Raw genomic sequence first — 27,319 nt, 5'->3', positions numbered from 1 at the left:
GGAGGGGGGGGGGGGGGGAGGAGTACAGAGAGGGGAGAGAGAGGAGAGAGAGAGAGGAGAGAGAGAGGGGAGAGAGGGGGGAGAGAGGGGGGGGGCTCATGGAAATTACATTCTCCCTTGTTTTGCTCAGCAGGTTCTGTAGGTTCTGTAGGTTCTGTCTGATGAAAAACGTTTGTGAAGATTTTCCTCAAACATCTGTTTTCAGTGAAGCGAGCTGACTTTATTAAATTAAGCGAATTTGAGCTTCATGACTAAAATAGAGCAAAATACACTCAGATCTTTCCTCACACAAACAGGCGTGTAAACAAACCATGGTCCACCAATATGTCGCTTTTGGGGCTGTTTTGGTTTTGGGGGCTGTTTTGGTTTTGGGGGGCTGTTTCGGTGTTTTGGGGGGCTTTTTTGGTTTTTGGGGGCTGTTTCGGTGTTTTGGGGCTGTTTTGGTTTTGGGGGGCTGTTTCGGTGTTTTGGGGCTGTTTTGGTTTTGGGGGGCTGTTTTGTTTTTTGGGGGCTGTTTTGGGGGGCTGTTTTGGTTTTTGGGGGCTGTTTTGGGCGGCTGTTTCGGTGTTTGGGGGGCTGTTTTGGTTTTTGGGGGCTGTTTTGGGGGCTGTTTCGGTGTTTGGGGGGCTGTTTTGGTGTTTTGGGGGCTGTTTGGGGGGCTGTTTCGGTGTCTGTTGAATTTTGTTTAAAACTCCAAGGCCAGTTGGGATGAGGCACAGTGACGGAGTATCAGCGCCATCTGCTGGTCAGAATGTAACACTGTCTCTAAAACTCCCGTCCTTTCAGTTTTCGGTGTGTCCGTCACTTTAACATCCCGAGTTTCCGGGAGGGTCCAGGAGGGTCCAGACTCAGCGCTCTGCCTCTGCTCTTCCAGAAACTTCGCTTCCTCACTTTTAAAATCTGCTGCTGTTCGACCGGAATTTAAGTTCATCGACAGACGAAACGCGCTTTGCGTTTAGTGTCAGTCAGACAGACCAGAGCGGCGCTCAGTTCATCATCATTATTATTATTATTATTATTATTATTATTATTTACTCGGATGAGGGTGTTGTGATCGCCGAGATGCGGCCACGCCCCTTGACAACAACACGACCACCAATCTGACAACATGACCACGCCCCCTGACGACGGCTGCGTCCAAAACCGGCCTCTACCAAACTAAGTAGTATATAAAATAGAGAGAATGTCCATGAGCTGTTTTCTTGAGATAGCAAGATAAATAACTCGTTGTCTCAAAATAACAATCCAGAACATCCTAGCTCCCTCATGGCTTCTCTGGACTTCCGTAGGAGTATGAATTGTGTGGTTGTATGCGGTTTTGGAGGCAGACCACGCCCCCGACTACGGCGTGACCACGCCCCTCGACAACGACGATGTCGTTTGACGCCAAACCAAGTTGCTTATCGTTACTTAATCTGTATATAAAAAAAAGCGCAACGTGAAAATATTTATTTTAGGTTTGAGCTCTTATTTTTCTTTCGTTCTTTCTGTTGCCCTTCATTATAGAGGTTATTTTGTATGAACTATGAAAACTGAATAATTGACTCCACTGACTTTTTAACTAACATTTCATCTCTTTTGAAATGAGGCACGTAGGTTAGATATTTTGTCTTTTTCATATTCGATTAGACTAGATTAGATTAGATTAGACTAGATTAGATTAGATTAAACTTTATTGTCACTGTGCAGAGTTCAGGTACAGAGCCAATGAAATGCTGTTAGCATCTAACCAGAAGTGCAAAATACAGTATTATTTAGATATACAGTGCAGGAAGGTAACCGTGGTAAGTGATGCCGTCGTTACAATATAATACAATTAGTTAATAATCATATTAGCAAACAGCATCTTTCCAGCTTCATTTACAAACTAAACATGAACCGTTCCTTTACATCCAGCTGTATTTCTATAGCATCAGCTGCCCAATAATTACAGCATCAATATTTAATTATAATATTTCACTCAATAATTGATGATGAACTTCTGTGGCTGTTGAAACAAAAGCACCGTGATGGATATCGGGAACATGAAATGGTGGCAAATCATTTTCTCTTAAAGAGGATTTATGATCTGTGTAATGTTTACCATGTTTTTTAATGGATATCATGCTTTATTAATCAGTCCTGAACGTCCACTCACTGGAGTCAGAGTCACACTTATATAATACTTTCCACTGTCGTGTTCAAGTAACATTCTCGCTCTCTCGCTCTCTCTCTCTGTCTCTCTCTCTCTCTCTCTCGCTCTCTCTCGCTCTCTCTGCCCATGTCATCCCTCGCTCTCCCCTCTGTAGGAGCTGCTCTGTCTGTGTTGATTATAAAAAGCCTTTGAAAGCGCCTCCTCTTCCATCTTTCCTCAGAAACAGTGTGATGAATCTTTAACAGGTGAAGCCCACGCTGTTTGGGCACATTTCACTTCTGATTACATCACAGCACCTCACCCCCCCCTCCCTTAAAAGCCTCCTTTTTCCTCACACACACACGTTGCATGCACGTGCATGCTTGCACACACACACACACACACACACACACACACACACACACACACACACACACAGTACTAAAAATAGCTGTGTGATATTTTTGGATGAAGGAACTGCAGCTCCAGTGCTAAAGCTGTATTCTTTATTAAAGCAGGCTTTATAGTGCTTTTCAGATTCTGACGTTAAGGTTTTACAGAGACACAGATTTTTTTAGCTCATAAAGCGACTGTGTCTCTCACCATTACTTGTTTTTAAAGAAAAGCATTGATTCAAATTGGCAATGATTAGTTGTCAGTTTGCATGTTAATGATGCATATTTATAAGTTCTGCTCGTCTCTCTTACAGTAAGAAACAGAGCCTAATGGACACACAAAGTTAATGTATGCAGAACTGAGCAAAATTCTTAGGCACTTAAGCATATTGTTTAAAACCATTTATCTTTACCATAAAAGTGTTCTTGCTTGAAAAAGTTAATATTAAACTATTATAATGAATGTAAATGAAGTAAAAAGTAACAAGAATGTCTTGTTTATAAATAATAGCTTATATCTTGTGAGCTGGTTAGAAGAACAAAGACTTGTCAGATTTCTCCTCGATGCTCCAGCCATCGCATTAATTCGTTAGAATTCACCATCTCGACACTTCATTTGACATAACGAAGGACTGATTAGGCAAAGCGGTTATTGGATGATAACTAGCTGTAATACTGGTTATAGAGACACGTTGGGATCTACTGAACTGGTTCAAAGTCAGAGCTGAAAACAAGTTTCAGACTTGATTTTAGACCAAAATCTTTTGGCTTTAAATGGCCCTCTACCTTAATTATGTGTATTTTATTAATACAAATGATTCAACATTCCATTTCATCACTACTAATGTTATATTAACGCATCCAAAACTTTACCAAATGCTTCGGTAGTGACAGTTTTAGCTAATTTTGAGCAGAACTCAAAATGCTACTAAGTACATGACTAAAAATTACAGCTTTGAACAGTTTTACACACAAAGTCATAATTCAATACACGATACAATATAATACACAAAAGGATTCTTAATTCTTAATGATATGCACTGATCTTCAGACTTTGGGACACATTTACTGCAAAACAATGGGATCTAACTGCTCACCATGTGGCCATGAGGGACAGGGATGCAGCCTCACTTCCTGCTCTGAAATGCAGGTGTGTGTAAGATAATCTGTGCAAATATCCTGTCTGATTACTTAATCATTTTTTAGTCCTTTTTACTGTGAGGCTGCAGTTTGGACTAGTTCAGTCGAACAGTCCACTGAGATACATAAAATAACTGTTTTGGTAAAATTAGTATTTTTTTGTATTTATTCTAATATTAGTGTTTTGCTTACTGCGTAGATAAAAAAACATTTTAAATATCACTGTCTCGCATAAAACTTTGCACATTTCTGTACATGAAGAAATTTGGAAAGAATAATGGCTGACATTTAACACACTTAGCCAAAACAACATTTTTCCTTAATAAGGGTGATATTAATCACAATAAGGCATTTAATTTGTGCTCCCTACTGCTACTTTAACTCTTCTATCCTTATAAACACGTTACAGCTGTGCTGCCAATGACAGCGGTTCCCAAACGTGTCTCTGACATCATGTTCCCTTTCAATGAGACACTAACAGTCACACAAACAACTACAACACCACACCCAAATATCTTTCTCATGCGCTTCTAAACTGGTAAAGCAATAATAATAATCCTCTAGCATAATGAAGCAGAAAGTCGAAGGAGAAATAAATGAAAACAGGAGTTCATAACAGTTTGTTCAGAAATGATTAAAATACATAAAGACACTGGGACACTTAACAACCATGCAAGACCTTCAGATCAGACAAACAGCACTTAAAGCTTTCATCTCTGAGAGAGAGGAGAAAATCAAGCTGATCAGATCTGAAAACATCCACAGGTGTTTCTGTCCATCCTTCCACTGTGAGAAGACGACTCAGCGCTGTGGGTCTGAAAGGATGTGTAGCTGTCAAGAAGAACCTCACTGAGAAAAGGAGACAAAACAGAAGAACATTAACAATAGAACCCTAAATCTGCACGTCTGAGATGTGGAGTAAGGTTTTATGGTTTAATGAGTCTAAAGTAGAGGTGGGCAATATGATATTATTAATTATGATCATCACATTATGCTATAATATGCTTTTCTGAGCAAAATATATATCGTCGGTACTTAAAGCTGACCAGCCGCGTGTTTCATTAGAAAGAGAGCATAATCAGTCCTGATGATTCCGTCCAGTGCAGTACCTGAACCAGTGAATAAAAATGATTGTTTATAGTTTTGACTGCATTTCACTTTTTGTCTCCTTTTTTTGGCTATGAATCCTCAAAAACCTAAATATTATGATGTATATCGTGTATTAAAGAAATGTGTTGAAGTATTGTGATGTTATGTTTTTGCCATATCACCCACCCCTAGTCTAAAGCCGAAAATGCAACCAATGTCTAAGACTGAACTTTGCAGATTTCTGTGAAATGCTGAAAGTAAGTCTCCTGAAAAGAAAGCAAGCTGCTATAAAGGCTGGACAGTGGATGCACTAAATACTGAGATATATATGTTATGTAGTTGTTGAGGCTTCTGTGCAATTTTCAGTTAAATATGTTTCCTGCTTTTTGTCCCAGCACTGAAATATGAATAACTGATACTTTAACTCTGTCTCTCTCACACAGACATTCTGTGTGCATGTACACAACCCATTAAAAAGCATTTGTACAGCTCTTTACTCATAAGCCCAACAGACTTTTAGCATCCTTTCACACGTAACCCGAGGAGCCGTGTGTGCGATATGTAGCATAAGGACGTTTGGAGTGTGTGGAAATCAGGTCAGATTAAGAGCTGCTCTAAAAGAGCTTAATGGAACTTTCCTAGAAGTCTAATCTTCACAGACTACAGTATGTTTCATATCATCATCATCATCCTCCTGTGCCGAAGTGTGAGAATGCCCGCTCTGCTGAAGCCAGACGCTGCTAAATGGAGCCTGAGGGACACTGCCTGGGAGTCCTTTAACACAAATGGCAGCCACATCAGCTCTGATTCAGAGTGACAGGCTGCTCCCTGCTATAGAGGCAGGGCAGCGCTGCATTATGAACGGGTGTTAAGAGCAAGTCTGTGGGCAAAGGAGCACAATAAGACGCTAACAAAGGGGGAGCGAGAAACAGACACAGGCATTCAGCTTTCATACCGTCACACACTAATGTGCTTGCACACACACACACACACACACTCACACACACACTCACACACACACACTCACACACTCACACACACACACACACACACACACACACTCACACACACACACACACACACACACACACACTCACACACACACACTTACACATACCCACATACAAACAAATTTAGCCACAATAGTGTCTAGAAAACCTATTCAGTCTCTCCAGGGCCTCCTTACACACACACACACACACACACACACACACACACCTAAGATTCCTAATATGAAAAAAAGCTGAATATTTGGGTTGTATATAGTGTGAAAGGTGTCAAATGACAATGAAAACACACAGACAGTCCTGTTTGTTTTATATTAGTATTAAATATGTAGTTTACATACCATCAGTTTGTCTCGTGTCCGTAACGGGGCCTGCTGGGTGTCAGTTTGTTCTAACGCTTGTTGATCCCACAATAGTGAACTTTGTAACTTTGTCCACTGGGCGGCGCTGCTTTGGTTTTTCAATGCTCCGTTTTTTCCCCCACCCGTATTCCAACAAGCCCCGCCTCCTTTGCGCGCATTAGTTCGCAGTGTCCGGCCTCTGTGCTACGATTGGTTGAGCTCATACTCTCAAGCCGTCTGTCAATAGCGCCACCCAGCGGAGCTTTTTATGTACTACTCATTCAGCTTTTCTAGGCCCAAGAGACACTACATAGGGAGAAAGGAGCCATGATGGTTTAGCTTTTGGACTAATATTAAATATGAAATCAATTAGATTGAATGTGTTTTTATGTTAGACATGGTGCCTTGACCACTCACACAATATATACAAAACAATTTAAAAACATCAATGTGTCAGTGGAGTAATTACTGTGGGGACAGGTCAGGGGGACAGTCTCAGTGGGGCCCATGGAGCCCCCCTAAAATCTTTTCAGAGCCCCTCACTGTAAATAACGGCTCGTCAGACCAAGCTAAACAATGACTTCATGTAGCAACAGCAGCTGAACTGGTTTTATTAAAAATACTTTGACTGAAAGAAACTTTTATTCAAAGTATTTATTTAGGTTGAATGAAACAGGTTGATTTACATGTTTACAGGAAGTGATTTTTTGGGTTGATCTGACGAGACACTTTTTACAGTGTAGTCAGGTGTCAGATTGTTTATTTATACAGCGTTTTTACTCCAGGCGCTGTCACAAAGCAGCCTTACAGGAAACTCAGGTCCAGCCCTGCACACAACCACGACTCACTGAACCGCCCCTCATTTATACTTTACTGCATAAATACACATCATAACTGTTTACATTTACTCAGGGGACTGAACTGTACAGTTATTTTTACAGTTAGTTCTACTTTTTTACTACTCATAATCTGGCTAATTACAATTATTTAATTATGTTTATTATTTTTACTTTTTGTTTGTGGTTAATTTTCCTTCGCTGCTGCTGTGACGTGTAAGATGTCCATCAATCTGTAATTATATACAACACAAACACTCCCACTGTCTACTTATTTCCCTTCACATCACATCCACAGTAACCATTTTCAAACAGATCAATTAGAAACTATTAGATTTATCTATCTATCTATCTATCTATCTATCTATCTATCTATCTGTCTATCTATCTATCTATCTATCTATATATATATGTTAATAACTCTAAAAGCTTAAATATGTAGTAACATAAACATGACGCTAGACAAGAGCATCGACCTGTTTGAGACTTAACAGTAGCGAGTAAACAAGACAATTTCATCGTTTTCTGGGGTAATTTTGGCTGATTAATTGATTGATTGATTGATTGACTGATTGATTGATTGATTGATCTATTGCTGGGGTCCATAAGATCCTAGTTACGCCACTGATGAGTGCGCTTTCTCCATGGATGACTGCTGATGAGTCTCCCCTACTAGCCAATGGCATCGCAGAGGCCGGACACAGCCCGCCAATCCCAGCTCAGTGGGCGTGACTTGTCGTAAAACAGGTGGGAAAACAAAAAACCGCTTCCTCCTCTCACCGTAGCGCCAAACCCGAGTCGTGCGCTCGCTCGCTGTGCGGAGCTCCATCAGCAGCGACCCAACAGGCTACGGAACATCCGGAGAACCTGCCGAAGCCCCGCGCGCAGCTCAGAGAGCGAGATGCGGTGCGGAGCTGAGCGATGAGACGGTCGGGTTATGAAGTGGCACCTCCGTAGAAGAGGACAGCCGGAGCCGAGCAGCCGGAGGCAGGGGATGCTGCTGGGGGCGTGAGGAGCACGGTGAGGGGCTTTTTCACACTCCTTCCTCCGCGCGGGACGGGCGCCTCAAACGGGGCTAAACTTTCTAACTGAACGCGGGGCTCGCGCGGCTCCGCCGAGGCTCAGCTGGCCGTTTCGAGCGTCGGAGGAAACTTTGAGCTCGACGGGAAAAAACGCTGTAGAAGCGGTTTGTCTGAAAGCCTCGCAGCCATTTTTACAGAGTCTGCGCCTCGCGCGCGCGTGACCAACATCATTCCCGAAACCGCGGTAACGAGGAGCGTAAATAGCCCAGAAGAATCCCAGTTAGTCTCCAGCTCGCCGTGCGCGTGCCCTGCCTCCGCGGGAGCGCGCGCTGCGATCACCGCGAGCCAATGAACTTCAGTGTGTCTCTGGCTTTAGATGATCGCGCTGATGAGGTGATCTGATCTCCATCGATCACTCCTCCTTGCGAGGCACTGTTTGGAGGAAATGGCTGGGAAAAGAGTTCATGAGGTGAAAACGAGCGCCGGTCAGTAACGAGTTGACTTTGGTGGTCAGTTTCGTGCGTTCTCGTTAAATCCGACTACTGTTGTATCTCTGATGCGCTTAGACGAACGGGCTGAATCCCAAACAGACAAGTCTTGACTTATTGGCCTGTGTAGTGCACTATGTAGGGAGCTGTTTAATATTCATGATGGTGGCACGATCAACACAAAATCTGTCTTTTGAAAGGTGAAGCTTTACCTTTAAGGACTGTCGTTCCAAAATTATTCAGTTGCTGAGATGTAAACAAACTTTGATGTGAAATGGTTCATTATAAACTTATCAGTCTGGATTTCTTCACAGTGGAACCAGGGGAGGCAACGTCTGCTCAGAGATGGCTCTTCAAAGGTTCTTTAGTTAAGGCAGCAGCGTGGAACCATGAGTTCTATGTGGAACCATTTCATTTCTGTTCTTTGTATGGTGCAATGGTTCTTCAGATTGATGGAGAATGTGTTGTATATGGTTCATTTAAACCATAAAAATAGTTCTACACTCTGAGAAATAAAGGTGCTAAACTGTCTCTGGGGCAGTGCTCCTCTTGTCACTGGGGTGGAACCCTCAAGGGTCCATCTCAGTACCTTCAGTCAGGGAACATAACTGAACCATAATCCACTGAATGATATGTTCTAAGCTGTACTGACTCCACACACCCCGTCTCGTCTCCAGGCTTTTATTTTACTGTTCTGTTTAAAACATTCGGTTATGAAAAGGTACAAATACGAACTTTTCACCTGGAAAAACTTATTTAAGGTTCACAATCAGACCTTAAAACCACTGTTGGAGCTTTGAGGGAACATTTACACTGTTTGTACCTTGATGAACGAAAAACGTACCTGAACAGAACCTTCATTTCTAACAGTGTATATATAAACTCATGGTTTCAAATAGAACCATTGCCTTTTCTAAAGAACCCTGGTAGAACTGTCTTTTTATAGTGTCTACAACATAAATATGGCCATTTTATTTCCAAAGTGACCAGTGAGTCTTTTGAGTTTTATATGTGATGTTGGTAATGAAGAAAATGTCCTCTTTGGGGTCTGTTTTTCTCACAGCACCCTGTGTGTCCTCCATCAATGAGTTCTGTTTTGAGCCAAACTCTAATCTCAAAATAATCATAATACAATGTTCCACACATCAGGCATCATATGCGTTTAGTGTAAGGGAGCTTATAGAAGCATTAAGTGCTTCAGACATCTGGTTCCTATCACCACCACTGTGAACAGTTCTGAGATTCTCTGTAACACAGTGTTTCACATCAAACCACTCTGAGTGACTTTTTTACATCTTAACGATTTAATTATGCAGAAATAAAAAAATACCTATAGGCTCCATGCGAGCACACGAGAGATGCAGTGTTAGGCAAGTGTCTGAGTTTGAAGTGTGAAGTTATTTCAGGCGGAGCGTTAAAGCAGCGCACACGTTTCATCTTTGAGAATCTGACAGTGAATATGGAGGAATCAAATCTTCTTTGCCTGAGGCTCCAGTTCTCTGCGCATTTGGGTGTGTGTGTGTGTGTGTGTGTGTGTGTGTGTGTGTGTGTGTGTGTGTGTGTGTCTCTGCACCCTGCAGAATGAGATAGGGGTAGTTAAGTTAATACTGAAGTGACTTTTTCACCTCTTTATAACCTTCGTGTTGATTTAAGTACTTCGCCCACAAGACCAGGGGCAGTAGAAGACCTAGAGAGCGAGACGCAGGCCTGAACACAAGGAAATGCATGCATGGGTCAGTGCATGAGCGTGTAGGCGTACACACACACACACACACACACACACACACACACACTCTCTGTACTGGGGATGCATGCCTTGTCCATCTAACGTGGACCACGCAGCCCTTTAAGCCTCTTCAGAAATCCCTGAAGGCTTTCCTCCTGTCTTAATCTGTCTGTCTTTATACATTAAACATACTGCTTCCTCACAGGCTGAGCGCAGCGGCTGAATATTTAACAGTGAGTGGAGGGTGACTGAGCAGACAGAGCTCTCTCTCTCTCTCAGAGCCACACTCTGCATCTGCCTCGCCCCTCTGTGGATCCAGCAGACTATAGAAGGACAGTGTGCTCCCCAGAGAGAGAGAATGGGTGGATTTCTGTGTGTGTTTGTGGGACGTCTGCAACACACAGTGCGGTATGCGTTTGCAGAAACATGGACTAGTGGAACACGCAGACATAGTGAGATTGCAGGGTTTAGTTGACAAAGTCGATAATTTGAGTTACTGTGGAATTTTATTGTGAACTTCAGTGACACAGAGTATCTAAAAATCCATGGAATTCAGGGCCAAATTTCAGTTCTGAGTAGTTAGTTTTATCACTATCATCAGCCAAGAAATATGCTTTTTCCCAAATCTAGACTGTTGATTGGCTGTCTAGATTACATTTTGTAAACATGTTAAAATGCTTCAGCACTGGTCTGTGTTCTGGTCAGTATATATACCCACTTTCTGCAGTTTTCAGATTTAAGCCACACCCTCTTTCAGTTTGTAATTTAGAAGAATAGACTGAAAGGAGTCTTCTTCAGGAATCCGATCAACACGTTTATATACTCTTGAGTTATAAGATAATGGGGAAACTCCGGGTCTGCATGAGTCAGACTTTGCAACCAGCCAATAAACTCAGAGAAGAAGACGAAACGTAAACGTAACGTACTCAAACTTCATACCGCGTTGTTTTTTAAACATCGCAGCACTTTACCTGAAAATATGAACAAACATCGTCTAGAAGATGAAGAATATTTAAATCATTTATTTCGTGTTTGGTTTCAGCGTCGCTCCATCAGTGTTTTGCTGCGTCTCACGACATCCACCGCCTGATCATCGCGCAGAGTGAGAAATCTGATAGAAATCAGAGTAAGAGTTTACATTCACTGAGAAATCTGATTACTGAGCTAAATCCAGCCTCTTTATCGGATTTCGAGATCGGATTTCGAGATCGGAGTACGGTGTTTACATGACCATTTGAATAATCGGATAACTGCAGAAATCCGATTATGATTGGATTATTGAGTGCATGTAAACACACTCAGTGTTGAAATCAAGGTACAGGTACTGGTCTCGGTATCAGTAATGCTCTGTAGCAGAGTGAAGGTCATATTATTATAAACAGATTTTACTCCATGTAAGTTCGGACCATTTCTGTCAACATGCATACAGTAGCATGACTCACATATATGTTTTCTATGGTTTAAAAAAATCAGCATTCCATTATTTCCATCCATTTAAATATCTAATGATGAAATATAACATTCGGAGCGTTTCCTCCTCTCCTCCAGACCGTTTTGCCTGTTGCCACTCGTATTTGTTATGGTGTCTTAAGGTGTCATAGCTCGTGTGGAACTGCAGAAAGAGCTGAAAAATGTCACAACAATTGTGCGTGAATAGCGACTTTAGTGTTTACCTGTCCAAATCCGTCTTGAATAGTCCAGTGAATATCGGCCAGGACATGTTTTATTCAGGTCCACTGAGGCCGTTCGTGTGTCTTAATCATATTAGCTCTCTTTGACTAATATTGAGGCATCGATGGGTGGAGTTTTAAAATGGTGTAAAAAGATAAAAGATAGACTTTCATGTTTAATGGAGTTTTGATATTGCATTAACAAACTGGTACGTGTCGGGGTGAAATGAGTTCTGTTGTTTTGTTGCACCATAAATGAATTATTTTTATACAAACAGGTGATAACAGTTCTATTAGTTGAAGAATCTAATATTAGTGGATCTTTAATAGAAATAATTATCAGTTGGAGACACACATTTCTTTATATGTATCAGGACACAGGATGATACATTTGCCCTATATGCATGAAATACACTGTTTATGCACCATTGGCCAAATTTCATATTTTGTTGATTATTGAGGTGAAAATAAAAACACAAACACTGCAGCAAACTATTTCTTAAAAATACCAGATTTATGCAAATATATAAAATATAAAGCATAGTTACGTTTTACTTGATTAACCTAAAAATAAAAAGAAGTAATTGGGACATGAAATGTTTGGACACCCCTCTAAGTCAGTACTTAGTAAGACCCCCTTTGACAGGCATCACAGCTTGCAGACACTTTTTTGTAGCCAGCTAGGAACTTTTCTAGTCTTACTTTAGTAATTTTCATCTACTTTTCTCACAGAATGATATTCTTGGTCAGTCTTTCGTGCATAACATGTTTAAGATCCACCCAGAGATGTTTAAAGCGACTGTAAGGATCATTCCAAAAGCTTCAGCTTGTGTTTTGAAGTAGTTTGTGGCAGATTTTGAGGTATGTTTTAGATCATTGTCCTGTTGTCTCTTCTCTGCTTCAGTCTCTTGACTGACTTTGTTGCATTTGCTTCCAGAATTTGCTGACATTCAGTGGAATCTAAAATGCCTCTGGCTTATCTAGACGTTGCTTTGCATACTTCACGTGCAGAACTGTGTGATGAGGAAGCAGTTAAGGTTTTCTTCTGATGACTCTTCCGTGCACATCATGTTTGTGTAAATAACGCTGCACAGTAGCAGGTTCCTGTATCAGCTAAACCTTCCTGCAGGTGCTTTGCTGTTTTATGGGGGTTTTGTTTTGCCTTTTGGGCCAGCGGTTCTATCTGAGAGTTTTCTTGGTCTTTTAGATCTTTTAGATCCTTTAGATCTTTACTTCCACACTTCCCCTTAACTACCATTTCTTAATTACATTTCAATCAGTGGAAGTCCTTTGATATCTTTTTATAGCTTCCCCTGTTTGTTGGCATTAGTTGGCTTCTTCTTCTGATTCTCAGCTGCTTAGAGGAGCTTATTGGTTGTTAAGCGTTAGTACAAAGTTGAAAGAGTCAGAGAATTTATTACACTCTGAAATGATCATCAGACAATTCCCAATGACAATTCCTGACCTGCCTAACCAGTCTTATCGAGTCAATTAAAAGAGACTGATTTTGCTCATTTTCACTGTTCATAATTTTATTTTTGGTCTATTAGAACAGATTTACAGCTGCAGTGTTCCAAAAACACATTGTTTTTCTGAGACTGTTCATCTCTATGCACCCTCTGTCTGAAACGCTCTGTTTGAGCTCCTGTGTCTTTAAGCCCCGCCTCCCTGGTCAGCTCACTCTCTCTGCTCTGATTGGTCAACCGCCAGAGCGGTTTCACCCCTCCATGTTCCGCCCCTGCCTTGCAGTCTGCAGACAGAACCTTCTCTCCCAAGCAGCTGTAAACACAGGTGGGGCTATTTTTCCAGCTGCAAAGTCGATCCTGAAAGTCTGGTCATCGTCTTCTCCACACGGCTGCAACACTGAACACATTCTTCCTCCTCCAGTTGGCGCTGTGTGCTGTGTGAGCGTGTGCCAAGTGGGCAGTAAGGACAGTGTTACGAGATGATGTCATCTTGTAAAAAAGGAAAAGGGCTTGAATTCCAATGAGGCATTTCAGGCAGCTGAGAAAAGTGTGTTCTGTGGGAGAGAGTTTCTCCCTCTGGCCTGTTGAACTTTATAACTGCAGCCCGTTTACACAGGGAGCTGTATAACACACATGGTAGGTCTTTCTTTTTTTGGATTTTTCCCCAATTTAGTTGCATCTAATTCCACCCGCTAGTTAGGACCCCCCCAATCACACAGTACTACCAGTGCTAGGAGGACGAAGGCTAACAGGCTTCCTCCGAGTCGTGTGAACCGCATCTTTTCAAACTGACGCTCACGCAACGTCATTGGACAGCTAAACGCTCGGAGGAGACGCCAACCACCAGATCTGTTACATCAGCTAACAGACGCCTGCACTGGCTAGCATCATGCTGAGCGATGGGGGAGACGGGGGGCCATCCTACCCACCCAGAGAGAGCGAGGCCAATTGTGCTCTCTTGGACTCCCGGACACAGACGGCTGCAGCATCACCAGGGATCGAACTCGCGATCTCCTGACAGGAACAACACTTAGATGGTTGCGCCACTCGGGAGCATAATAGGTATTTTTAAGGCACCTTACAACTGGAAGGGCATAAACTTTTTTGCTATTTTTACTATTTTTGAAGTTAATCAAATAAAAATTAACTGTGCTTTAACATTTACAAATGTTATATATATGTATTACAAAAGCTTTGCAGAGGTTGTTATATGTTGTTTTGCCAGGAGTGCCTACATTCTTACATACAGTTGTATATGTAGCTACCTTTTCTGAGTCTAATCCTGATGTTAACCTCAGTAAAAAGAAAAGAAATGGCTTGAGTTGAAAAACAAAGAATTTTGTAGCTGATATTGTAGGTTGGCTCTGGTTTTCTAAGGTTTCCCTACACAGTTAGTCCTCAAAATGTACAAAAGCACGTACACATATTCACACAGGCACAAAGGAGGGACGGAGAAAGGCAGCGCAGGAGTCACACCCTAACTGATGCAGATATGCTGAGTTATCTGTGAGGGCGGGGGTGTGGGGGTGGGGGGTGTTTTAGAGCCCCCCTCGGATTAGAATGTCAGAATGGGAGATGTGAGAGCGGTTGGGGGGATTCTGGGCAGCAGCGCCACTCACTGAATAAAACTCCCTCAATAATTAACACGGCACCGGGAGAAGACGGCAGAGAGAGCGAGAGTTTGGAGAGGAGAGGAGGAGAAGAGAGGCTTTACAAAGGGAGCGCAAACCCCACCGGTGCAGAACGTGGGCACGAGGAAGAGCTTCAGAAAGAAAAAAGCGCCATGGTTACGTAAAAAGGCTTCGGAGATCCCCTCAACAAAAAAGAGGGAGAGTGCAGGGGGAAAGGCCTGGCCTGGAAGATGAGAGTGATAATTGAGTTTCACAGGTTTGACCGTGGAGACGAGCTGAAACCCCTGAGCGCTGCTCACCAGAAGTGTGTCAGTCATTCACAGCTTAAAAGCTCAGATCACTCAGTGCTCCCTTTAAACTATGAAGGAATGGCCTGCACCGGCGCTGTTCATCTGCATGAGCGTCAGCTTTAATTCGCCAGCCGACGAGAGACAAGAGCGGAGAGGAGAAGAAAAGCTCTCTCATCCCTCTCTCGCTCAGCCCTCCCTGTCATCCCCATGCCTCATCCCTTCACTCTCATCCCTCTCTCTCAACCCTCTGTTTCATCTGGGGCTGGGCCAAATTCGATATCATGTTCCAAATGCATCACTAAATACTATCTTAAATTACACCAAAGGGAACTTTACACGGTATTGTAAAGGTTCATCCTTATATCAGAACTGTATGGAGCACCCACCAAACGAGGAACAGTACCATACAAACGTCAGAGACCTCCCTTCATTTATTTGGCTTTCAGTCACAACTGCTGTTACATTAAAGTTATATATATTTCAGTGTGAGGACAAAAAAGCAAATAACACAAATTTACCAAAAATTACACAGAAGCCTTAATGTAATGTCATTTTTTTCGGTATTTAATTTGTGCTCCCCTTGACTTTATTACAGCTTCTGTTCTGTAATGACTGTAAGGGATGACTCGCTTTCAGATTTTCAAAGAAATCTGCTAGAATATTTTGCAACGCCTCCAACGTTTAGTCTTAGAAGTTGGTTCATTTTCTGCTTCTCACCTTTCAAGTAGTCCTAAGAAACGTTAAGTGATGCTGAGGTCTGGACTCTGGGGTGGCCACTCCACTGCTTTAAAGATACCAGTAGCTTCCTAGTTTGATTAACAAATTTTCTTTGTTTTGTCTATTTCCTTTTCTTTCTCAGTAACAGCTTCTTGACAGCTACACAGCGCTGAGTCGTCTTCTCACAGTGGAAGGATGGACAGAAACACCTGTGGATGTTTTCAGATCTGAAGCAGCTTGATTTTCTCCTCTCTCTCAGAGATGAAAGCTTTAAGTGCTGTTTATCTGAGGGTGAGAGTTTTGAGGTCTGCAAGGTCTTGCATGGTTGTCCCAGTGTTTCTGTATCTTTTAATCATTAATTCTTTTTTTGAACTCTGGTTTGGAAACTCCTGGCTTTTCACTTACTTTCATTTGGCTTCCCCTTCCTTATAGCATCTAGATCGTCTTACATGTCATCTTCTCAGAAATGTCTCCTGACAATTGAAAAACTTGTGCTTTTTTCAACAGTACTGTACATAACAGTTAAGTTTTTCTTATTGATTAGTATCTTAAATACCAATACTGATAGTACTGATACTCTAGGGCCAGTCGTGGGCTGGGAAGGTCGCCGGTTTGATCCCCTGAGCCTACAGTACATGACTGAAGTGCCCTTGTGCAAGACAACTAACCCCCAACTGCTCCTTGGGTGCTGTGGATAGGGCTGCCCACCACTCTGGGCAATTGTGCTCACTGCCCCCTAGTGTGTGTATGTGGTGTTTCACTGCACAGATGGATTAAAATGCAGAGGTGAAATTTCCCCGTTATGGGATTAATAAAGGGTAACTTAACTTATATACTAGTATGGACCATATATACAGCACTGGTCTCATTCTTCACTCTCAGCCCTCAGTCTCATCCCTCTCTTCCCTCTCATCCCTCTCTCACCATGACGAGTGACAGAAAGTGATATTTATACAGCTCTTTTGTACATTCAGGCGGATAGGAGGCCCGTCCTACTCTCTTTCTCCCTCTCACATTCTCCCTCTCGCTATCTCACTATTTCTCTCTCATCACTGCTCAGGAAATAAGCGCTGGGCTGCATCAAAGTCAATAGGCATTTAAGCACTTAGGAGTATTTCAGGCTCTGTTGTCATACACATTAGACTAACAGCGCTTCATCCTCAACACACAGTATCGATTCAGGTCCTCAGGGCAGGGGGCATCGCGTTCGCCTCGATGCTTTCACTTCTCCTCCGGCCGTCACTTCTGCTGTTCTAAGTTCACTTCATCACTGACCAGCATTAAATTGTACAGAGCCCTTCAACACTGTTACAGTCCTCACTCAACATACACAGTAGAATTATGGTGAAATAATTCTGCTTAGAGAAAAACAATTTAACACAGTCAGAGTCCAACAGCTATTGGACTGGTAACTGGTTTCCACTTCAGGTTATCCCACAGATCTTCAGTAAGGGTTAGGTTTGGGCACAGGGACGGCCCAGATATTTAGTTTTTGAAGAGTACTGGCAGCACTTTTCTTTTCCTGATTAATCGAAGTCACAGTGAACCGATTATAGATTTTTTTTCCATTTTTAGTTGCTGCCCTACTACATTGTGTGATATAAGTTTCTATTACTTGTGCAAATTATTAAAATTGTACTTATTACAGTGCAAAACTGGCACTTGTGGCCAACAGATCTATTTTAGTTGTATCTGACCAAAAACAAGATTCCAGTTAAAGTCACAGGGAAGTCCAGACTTGATGAGAGTAGACTTTTTTGGTAAGCCTATCAGATAAATCCTCAGCGTACACACTTATGTCTTTACTTCTTAAATATTACTTGATTAGTGTCAGTTTCTCAGGTGAGTAGCTTTTTATAGCTTGCTTTCTGTGACAGTTGTAAGGTAAAGAAGTCATCAATCAGTATTGAGAACTTACGGTTTTATCCATATGGGCAAAAATGGATAACACTAAATTTAACGCTCTTATTAGAGACACCATAACCAGATTATGAACCTGAGATCTCCTGATGATATGGAAACATTTCAGATGGTTGCTCCTCTGGGGAGCTCAGTGCTGTTTACATCTCAGCCATACAGGCTGAACACAAAGTACCATCATGGTAAGTTTTACTAAACTTAACCATCCCATGTTATAACACACACAAAAAACCTTTTTATGAAGAGAACTAATAAAAAACATGAAAAATAAGCAGTAATTAACAGAAACCAAAACTACAAAGGATTGTGGGTAGCTCCACCCCCAGTATTACAATATTTAAATTATTTAAGGCTTTTCTGTTGTTTATTTGAGGTTAAGGAAATGTGACCATTAAGATCTTTCAGTGAAGCACTGTTTAACGGAAACTACTGAGGTATAAAATAATGTTTAATATAAATCTAAAGTTAAATCTGCCCATATTATCATTTAAAAATATGAATCTCTTAAAATTGGTATTGGTACCAATTTTCCATTAGGTCTGGTTTAAATGAGCGCTACTTTTTACAGGATATACAGATTAGTGATGTGTCATCTGTGAATAAGTCGATTCTTTAGATGAACATGTGGCGCCGACTCGCATGGAAGCCATTTCTTTTGTAAATGAAGACAAAAAAAGCCTCATAGCCCTAACCCTAACCCTAACCCTAACCCTAACCCTAACCCTAACCCTGATCCGGACACAAAACAACTGCTAACGCAAGGTGTAATTGAGCTCAGTGAAAAGAGTCGGAACGCCCATCACTTAGACAGGCAGTCGGTGCACGGTAGAGTAACGCTGATATGGATGCTCAGTAGACCTGCTGTTTCTACGTGTGTTGGTATTTTCTCTGGATGAGCTATAAATAGATGTAAAAATGTAGATAATTAATTACATGATGGCGTTCCATCTCCGCTCTTATACTGTCGGCTATGTAAGTATATTCCATGTTTTTTAAACAGAGCCTTTTTCAGTCAAATAAACATTAACAAAAATGAGGAAACTAGAATTATCAGCAGGACTAAAATAGCAGCCTGAGAAGGATAAATGTCCCCTTTTATAGCACCTGTAGTCCGTTATGTCATTTGTTCCATGAAACAACCTCTGTGTAATCATCAACAGAGTGAGTTATGCAATAACTGAAGCTTATGAGAACATCACCCCGTACACACGTTCATCACTGCCTGTTTTGTATCTCTTTCATGCACCTACCTCCTCTTCTCCTTCCTGTTTTTTCATTTCATCTTTTAAGGGGGCTCAGAAATAAAACTACAGCAAGAACCTAAACCGTTATACTTCTGGGCTCTTCACACACAGCTATCACCCGTCCCTCCTCCCTTATGAGATCAATAAATCCTTTAAAATCTGTTCAGCCTAGTCTGCCTGTGAAATGACTTGTATTCGAGGTTTGGAGAAGTTAACTCTTTAATGCTGAGTGACTATTTCTGCCTTTTTATTTAAATAATGTGATTTTTCAATGTTTTTGCTGCATTTATCATGATATCTAAAGAACTTTGCTTAGCAACATTAAAAATGTATATATTCTGTGTCACAAACTACCATTTGTAACAAGCAAACACATGAATAGAACTGTGGGTTTAATAAAGGCTAACTTAATTAATTAACTACTTCACATTTCAGTCGCCTTATATTGTTATTCTGATGAAACGTACATATAATATAATATAAACAGTGATCTGAATTCCGTTCTGATTGGCTGTGCAGCCTTACACAGGACCTATCACAGTGTACCAAGTAATAAACGCAGCCTTGAGCTTCTTTTATATAGAGATAGAAAACAGTGGCACAAGCTTCGGCTCCACATGCTGATCCGTTTTACTGCGCCAGACTGGAGCATGCATGAGGCCCAACTGATCTGCAGATTTCAGTGAGTTAAGGACGACAAAACTCAAGTTTCTGAGTGTATCTTTGCAGACACATTAGGTCAGGTTGAAGATGAAGAGAAGATGGAATAAGATTAAGAGAAAATCAAGAGTTTTTCTGCTCAAACTGGTTTCGTATCACATTCTCTCACCGTTTCCTTTGGTGCTGCATGCTGAGTCTGGGTCCCTCTCGCTGTTCTGAAATCGCAGAGATGCTTTGTACTTTGTTCAGGATGCCTTCTGCAGTGCATCTGCACAAAACCTGACAGAGCTTTGCTGCTCCGAGGCACCGAACAGAACTGCAGATCTAAAGCACAGAGAGAGAGAGAGAGAGAGAGAGAGAGAGAGAGAGAGAGAGATTGGAAGAGAAAGAGGGAGAGTTAGGCAGAGAAAGATTGAAATATTGAAAGAAAGAGAGAGAGAGGTTAGGAGAGACTGAGAGAAACAGAGCAGGAGAAACTAAAAGAGAAATAAAGAGCGAGACAAAAGTTCTGTTCAGACAGGACTAGTTTGCTTTAAGAAGGTGGGGCAATGCAGTTTCACCACAGGACGTCTGTAATGTTTATGACCAGTTCACTGGATGAGAAATCTCAGTATAAATTACAGTGATGAGAGTGGCTACTCGATTTGAGCGCTGCCTTTACTACAAAAAAAGAATCGAAAACATGTCAGAATAGATATCAGCTGTTATTTTGTTTACCCTAACCATCTACCTAATTGTTGAAAACTAACTTTTCCTTTTTTTTAATGAGAGTTTTTGTAGTATGTAAACATACTGTTCACCTTACAGTCCGTACAGTCCAGATATGGAAACTAAGCTACATGAAACAGCACATATTGAATTCACTTTTTTTGTGATGTCACAAAAATCTACACATTTGTATTTATTCTTAGTTTATCTGCAGTTTAGCCCCGCCCACTGACACTGATGTTATGAAGAGTGTTTTAGACTGGATTGCTTTTTAAATGAAACACAATACAGGACAGGCAGTCAGAGCAGAGCTCACTGTGCCAGTCTTAAAGGCACAGTAACAACACTGCCTGTTTAATTCTCAGGGATAAAGAGAGGTTCATGTAAAAATGAATTATAAGTATTATTATAACTATAACTATTATAAGTAGACCTCACAGAAAAGTATAGATTGCAAGAAAAATGTCAGGCCTTTAATGCATCATGCTTGCAAGCAATGTGTCAAAGGTGTTTTTTTTGTAATTTTACGTGTGTTAAATGTTCGGAGGTGTACACATGATGTAGAACAGTATATATCAGCTTGATTTGAGCCACAGAGAACACAAGTAAATGCTTGTTCGAGTATCTCTACGCTTGAGAAAAAAAACTCCTTTTCCACAGGTTATAATAGCATTTTCACCTACACTGCAACTTATACAGGATTAATATAATCTGGGGTTATTTCTACGGTTCATTTATAGTGGATCTATACTGAGGTGAGAGCATCAAAGAAACAAAAAGAGAGAGTAACAGAGCCTGAAAGACAGGGAGAGTGGAAGAACCAGATAGACACAGAAAGAGGAGGGAGGGAGAGAGAGAGTGAGAGAGAATCACAGAGAGAGAGAGAAACAGTGAGACATAAAGAGTGGGAGAAAGAAAGAGAGGGGGGAGAAATTCAGGGCAGAAAGAGAGAGACAGAAAATAACTGTATTACAAAGAACTGAATGTTTGTTATATCTCCTTCCACCGTCTCAGTCACTCCTCAGCCTGTGGGCTCCCAGGCCTAATCCCAGAGACAAAGAGTGTTTGTGGATCACTCCCATTTTCTATCCTGCCCCACTGACCCCCTCTCGGGGCAGCTGGGCGACAGGCCAGGCGTTGAAAGTGCGACTTGCTGCTTTTCTGTGCCTCTAAAGGCCCGACCTGTCTGTCTGCAGAGGATTTCTCACAGTATTGATCTGTATCAGGGAGAGCTGTACGTTAGAGCTTTAATCAGGCCTGACATATTGATCTGAACCTGAAAACATCCTGAGAATGTTCAGTCTAACTCAACTCCAACTCCACAGCACCAAATTATATATCCGAGCCTGAGAAAATCCGGACCACCACCAGCCAGAATGAATCAAACTCCACATTCATAGCTTAGCTTATTCATAGACATGCTTTGCTTAGTGACAGCGTTCAGTTACCTAGCGACAATGAAGCGAGCCGTCAACGGATCATTGATAAACAAAATAAAACAAATTTAATTACCATCTATCAGAAATGTACCTACTTAGTTTGTCTATCAGTGCTTTTGAACTGCATCTGTTTACCGTTCTTGATGAGCTGTGAGGCAGATGATTTTCTAGATTGACTATATTTGGGTTTGACTTAGAGCTGTTGTCCACTAGAAACACCTACCTTATCTTTCCATTCACCTTTATGGCTACCTTATAGGTCCACTATGCAAACTATCTGCTTAAAAGTTTTTAATTAGTAGGCTGAGCTACTCTAAGATGCACTTAAGGCTGAGACAGGCGTTCAGTTGCATACACAGCTTTATAATCTCCATAGAATGGGGGACTCTGTAGCAGCTGCACAGGAACCCAAGGTCACCATGGTCAATGCTAAGTGTCAGCTAGTGGTGTGTAAAGCCCCAGCATTGATATCTAAAAATTTAAAAAATTGTGATTATCAATTATATTGATAATTGATTGTATTTACTCTACCGTCTTATAAAGGCCCCGTTATAACTCAGTGTTTTAAGGGTAAAAATTAATAATGCATTGTGTGAACAAATGATTTAATATTGTTTGTTAACCTTTTCCTGATGCTGTTTTTCCAGTCGTAGACATAAATCAGAGGAACTGTCTCTCTAGGGCTGAAGCTACTGCAGAGCTGCAGAGGGTCACACTGAAGTGAGCTGACGTTCGAAAGCATTTTTGGTTCTGTGAACTCGAGCTAAACTTAATGTGAAGTAAAGTAAGTAGAAGCTGAAGAGCCATGCGCTAGGTAAACATAGCATCACTGCATAGCAGAGAGAACAGACAGCTACTTAACAAACTCCTCCTTCTCTCTCTCTCTCTCTCTCTCTCTCTCTCTCTCTCATAAACATAAACAAGCTGTCAATTGGGGCCGCACACTTCTTAAAAAAACAGGAACCTTAATTCACAACATATTTACAAGCTGTTTAATGATAATGTCAGTCCTCTAAGGTTCTAACTAAGTTTTCTTTCCCAAAATGGTGATTGTTGCCATTTACACATCGCCATCAGTTTACCTGACAATGATCGGTAATATGTGATTACACTGTCCTGTCCCTCAGGCCATGTTTGCTGTTGGCCAGATATTATTTAAGTAGTGGACTATTCTCAGCACTGCAGTGAGAATGACATGGTTGTGGTGTGGTAGATTGTGCAGTGCTGGTAGGAGTGGTGTTGAGAGGGGCTACTACCCAAAAATATGCAGCTAAGAATGACTCTGTGGGAATAAACTGACCAGTGATGAAATTGTGCATTGAAACAGGGAGGAGGAGTGAACGACAACAGGTGGACTGCGCTTTCTAACTGTACATCAGCAAGGTTGAGCTATGAGGTGGGTATTTCTAATAAAGTGGCCAGTATGTGAGACCAACAGTGCTGTAAGATACAAATGTAAACAAAGTTTGATGAAAAATTTTGATTAGTAGATAAACTTGAGTCTGAATTGTTCACAGTGGTGATATGAACCAGATGTCTGAAGCACTTTTAGTCCTTCTCAAAGCTCCCTTTTCACATATTACATCAAATGGTTTCTAATGCGCTGCCTGATGCCTAGACATTGTTTTACATAAAGGTTTGGCCTAAAATATATATGTATATGCATTCATGGCGGAGGGGTACATGTGGGGCGTTGTAAGGCAAAATAATCCCCAAAGGAAGCACATTTTTTTCAGATCTTTCAGATGCTGGAGCATTTCACATTTTGAAAAATCAGTGGACCTCCCCTTTAAGGTGTAAAGAAAGTCATTCAGAGTAGTTTGAGGAAAAACGTCAGAATTGAAGTCAGAATTGTTCACAGCGGTGGTGAAATGAACCAGACGACAAAGCAGTTAGTGGACGTTATCACTGAATGAGACCAGGCTTGTAACATATTATTATATTACAATATCACCTCAGCACAGTTATTTAAGCTGACTGCAGTCATTTTCCACAGTCATTAGATTTCACTGTCATGTTATGTTGCAAACAAATAAAAAATGTAAATTGGCTGCGTTGAGGCAAAATGGAAGTAAAAGAAAGTAGTAAATGCGTTCATTGAGACATCCTGGAGCTTATTATGAAAAAAAGAAGTTTAAACTTCTAACTTGGTGATCTAACAGGTTTAGAGGGCAGCGCTGAGTAGTGTTTTTAACTGGTTAGCTATGTAGCTCATTTTCAGCTACACAGCTAACATTTTTAGCATGTATGCTAGCAGAATGAGTGCTTTTTCTTATATTTTCACGTTTGTAAAGAACGTGCAGCTTTGCTGAATTCTACCCATAATTCTCTGGAACTGTAGACATGTATGAGTTTGTACACACAACAGTATTGAATCCACAGTATTAGCTGCTAAATGTAGCTAGCAGGTCAGGTGGCTAATCAGCCAGTTTGGCCACTTTAGGATTGTATTTTAAAAGTTGCAAACAGCAAACAAGAAAATACAATTAAATCATTTATCATAATTACTTATAAGACAATTCATCTGTCTGAGACATTGTTTTATTACAGTTTTAAGATAAAGTGGCCTAAAACGTATGTTTTTATAGTCTTGTACGGTGGTGAGGTGCATACAGGCCATTGTACAGCGAAATAGTACACAAAGAGATGTATTTTTTTCAGGTTTACTGCTAGTTTTCTGTTGTCAACATTACATAACAAATCAGAAGACCTATGTAGACTCACTGGTTTACTGTGTTGTTGACATTGCGACTCCCAGTTCCTATCACCACCACTAGTGTAATATATATGGAATAATACAAGTCTGTCTGTAAAGCACCACTTCATCACACCAAATCACTCTGAGTGACTTTGTTTACATCTCAACAACTGAGTTATGCAGAAATTTTAAAATATCAGTGGACTTCCCCTTTAAGCGATTATAGCGCAGATGTAATAGTGTATTGTTTGTACTAAAGCAGGTGTAATGTGTAGCAGTGCAGGGTATATGTCAGTTTGTGTCACCATAATCGACCCCTCAGAGTAAAATATCTGGAAAACATGTTTTCTCTTCTTTAGATATGGAGTGTTTGAAAATTGCTTGGATTCAAAGCTCATATTTTCTCTAGTTTTCAAACTCGCCAAATAATTCGAGTGAATCACAGAGTCAAGGCGAACGCTCTCTCCTTTTTATTGAGCGCATGCATTCAGTCTTCGCAGTCTTTGTACCAGCGGCATTTCAAACTGTAGCTGCGTCTCTATCGCATCCTAATGAATGCGACGCCTACACGAAAAAAAGTGAAGTCGTCGCCGCTCACAGTTTGCAGATCACAAAGTGAAGGGAGGAATGTTTGTGGTAGGAAATCAGTTGTGATAGTTTAAAGTGGCTGCGGTCGTCTTCCTGCGCGCAGGCACACACCCACGCTCACATACACACGCGCACACACGCGCATGCTGAACTCTTGCTGTGCTGTCCCTTGTATCTGTGTCTCATCTCAGCTAAAGGCAGCACTAGTAGAGGGCTATTTTTAGCAAGAGGCTCTAAGATTTGAGAACAAATATTGTGCCTTTGGCTCGCTGGTGTAACACCGTTAGCTATTTTTACAACTTTCTTTCTTTCTTTCTTTCCAAAGCTGCACAGTGAGCGTGACAATGTCTAGAGCCTGAGAAGTGAGGATGTGGTCAGTGATATCGGTCTCACCTTACATTTCATGGGTATTTTATATGACTTACTGCGTAAATATGAAGTGGATTTCTCAACACTGTTACTTAATGCATCTGCAGCAGTTGTTGGAAATATGTTCACTTAAAGCTTAAAGCCTGTGTTGTGAAGGAGATGCTGCATTCATGCCTGTAGCAGCTGAAGTTGGTGCCGGAGCCTTTCTGAAGGCCGGAGCAGTTGAGGGTTGATTCCAGCGCTTTTCTTTGTCGAATTAATTTGTTCACTTATGCATGCACCTCCACTTGAAAGCACCTTGGGCTCCCCGGTGGAAGTGATAATTTGGGGGAGTTTTTTTCGGGTAAGCACAAATTCTCTCCGTCTCTTTCTCTTTGATTCTTCTATTCATCTTGTTCGCTTTTCTCCCCTCTGTCTTTCTCCTGCCTCCGCTCGGTTTATTTCCCTCTCAGATTTCTCCGTTATCCTGCTTCTGCTGGCTTCCAGGGTGAATGAGTGTGTTTTCTCTCGTATGACCCTACCGTGCCAATCGCAGTGCTCAGTCCTGTTGTATTGATTGCTCTGATCAATGGAGAAATGTGAGTTCTAATAAGATTGTCAGTAACCACATTAGCTGTGAAACCAGGCTTATGAATTATACAGTCAGTTCTGCTTCCCTACAACATCAATAACAACATAACGTTATTGCGTCTCTAGCACAGCTGTAAATAATGCTGTACAAGCTCTTCTTAGGACAGCTGTATGTGTTAATGTATGTAATTTGATTAGAAGTCATTACAACTCGTAGAGGGAAGTATGGCAAAAAATATGTTCTGGTACATCTGACAGTTTCAGTATATATCACACTGTATATATAATTTCAAGTAAATTTTTAGATGTTTAATTAGGCCTATTTGTGTAGGCTAGCAATAGCTTATTATTCTGGGATGTCCCGTCACTTTTTAGTAAGAGCTGTTTTCATCAGCCAAAGTAAATCTGAAATATTATGTGATTTTTCCATTCCACCCTAAATGGAGCAGCTGTTACATTTTGGCTCCTGTACAGGTACCAGAATGTAACTGATGCACCATTTAAGGTGGAACTGGGAATTCGAATAAGAACCCAACTTCACCTGCGCACCTGTGCCTCCAACTGTACCACGCTTCAGTACCGTCTGGTCCATGGCTTGTTACGTGGACGAAACCCCGAAACTGCAAAGTGGTCTGATGCAGGTGACCGCGCCAGGTGGTTTCTCAGGTGGTACGGGAGGAAACAACCACAGCAATTGGTCAGGTGTCCATGTTAGGCTAAGGCTAACCCAAAAGACCAGCCATTCCAAAGTGCACTACTTCAGATGCAACAAACTAGACGGTGGGAGGTGATCGAGGGACAGCTGAGCTTTCATTTTCATTTGAAACGCGACTCTGGCTATTGACCCAGCTAAACAGGCTAAGGTTAGAATGGTTTTCACATTGCGTTATCTGCACTTAATGGTTTTGACAGAACTCATGCCTATAGAAGAATTTCATACTGCATTAACTGGTAAACTTACTGGTCAGTATTTGACCACATGACAGTGAAATGGTAGTGATGTGGTAGTGTGCCCTATTGGTATTAGTGAATAAGGCACTAGGTGCTGCTGGGGTTTTCACACACATCAGTGTCACTGCTGCGTCGAGGGGCCCACCAGCTATGTAATATCTGATCATCCCTTTTATCATCTTTTTCATGTACAATTCGTCAGTCTGTAATTAACATCAGTGAAAATGTCAGTGATGAACTG

General features: G+C 41.4%; 1 protein-coding gene across 2 annotated transcripts in view; it reads left to right on the top strand.

Moving 5' to 3' along the window:
* The first annotated feature begins 7,732 nt into the window (after positions 1-7,732).
* The window catches only part of LOC118822694 (atrophin-1), a 100,027-nt gene continuing 80,440 nt past the window's right edge, over positions 7,733-27,319 (top strand). Inside the window, exon 1 of one of the 2 annotated variants that reach the window (XM_036591908.1) lies at positions 7,733-7,941. The gene's annotated coding sequence lies outside the window, so the exon portion shown is untranslated. Of the gene's footprint in view, positions 7,942-25,441; positions 25,901-27,319 lie in introns of those variants that run through there. The other variant, XM_036591909.1, reaches the window with a different exon arrangement.

This window comes from Colossoma macropomum, unplaced genomic scaffold, assembly GCF_904425465.1.
Source record: "Colossoma macropomum unplaced genomic scaffold, Colossoma_macropomum, whole genome shotgun sequence".
NCBI classification, from domain to species: domain Eukaryota; kingdom Metazoa; phylum Chordata; class Actinopteri; order Characiformes; family Serrasalmidae; genus Colossoma; species Colossoma macropomum.
Note: the sequence above shows the minus strand (reverse complement) of the source record. Positions and strands in the feature narration are given on the sequence as shown.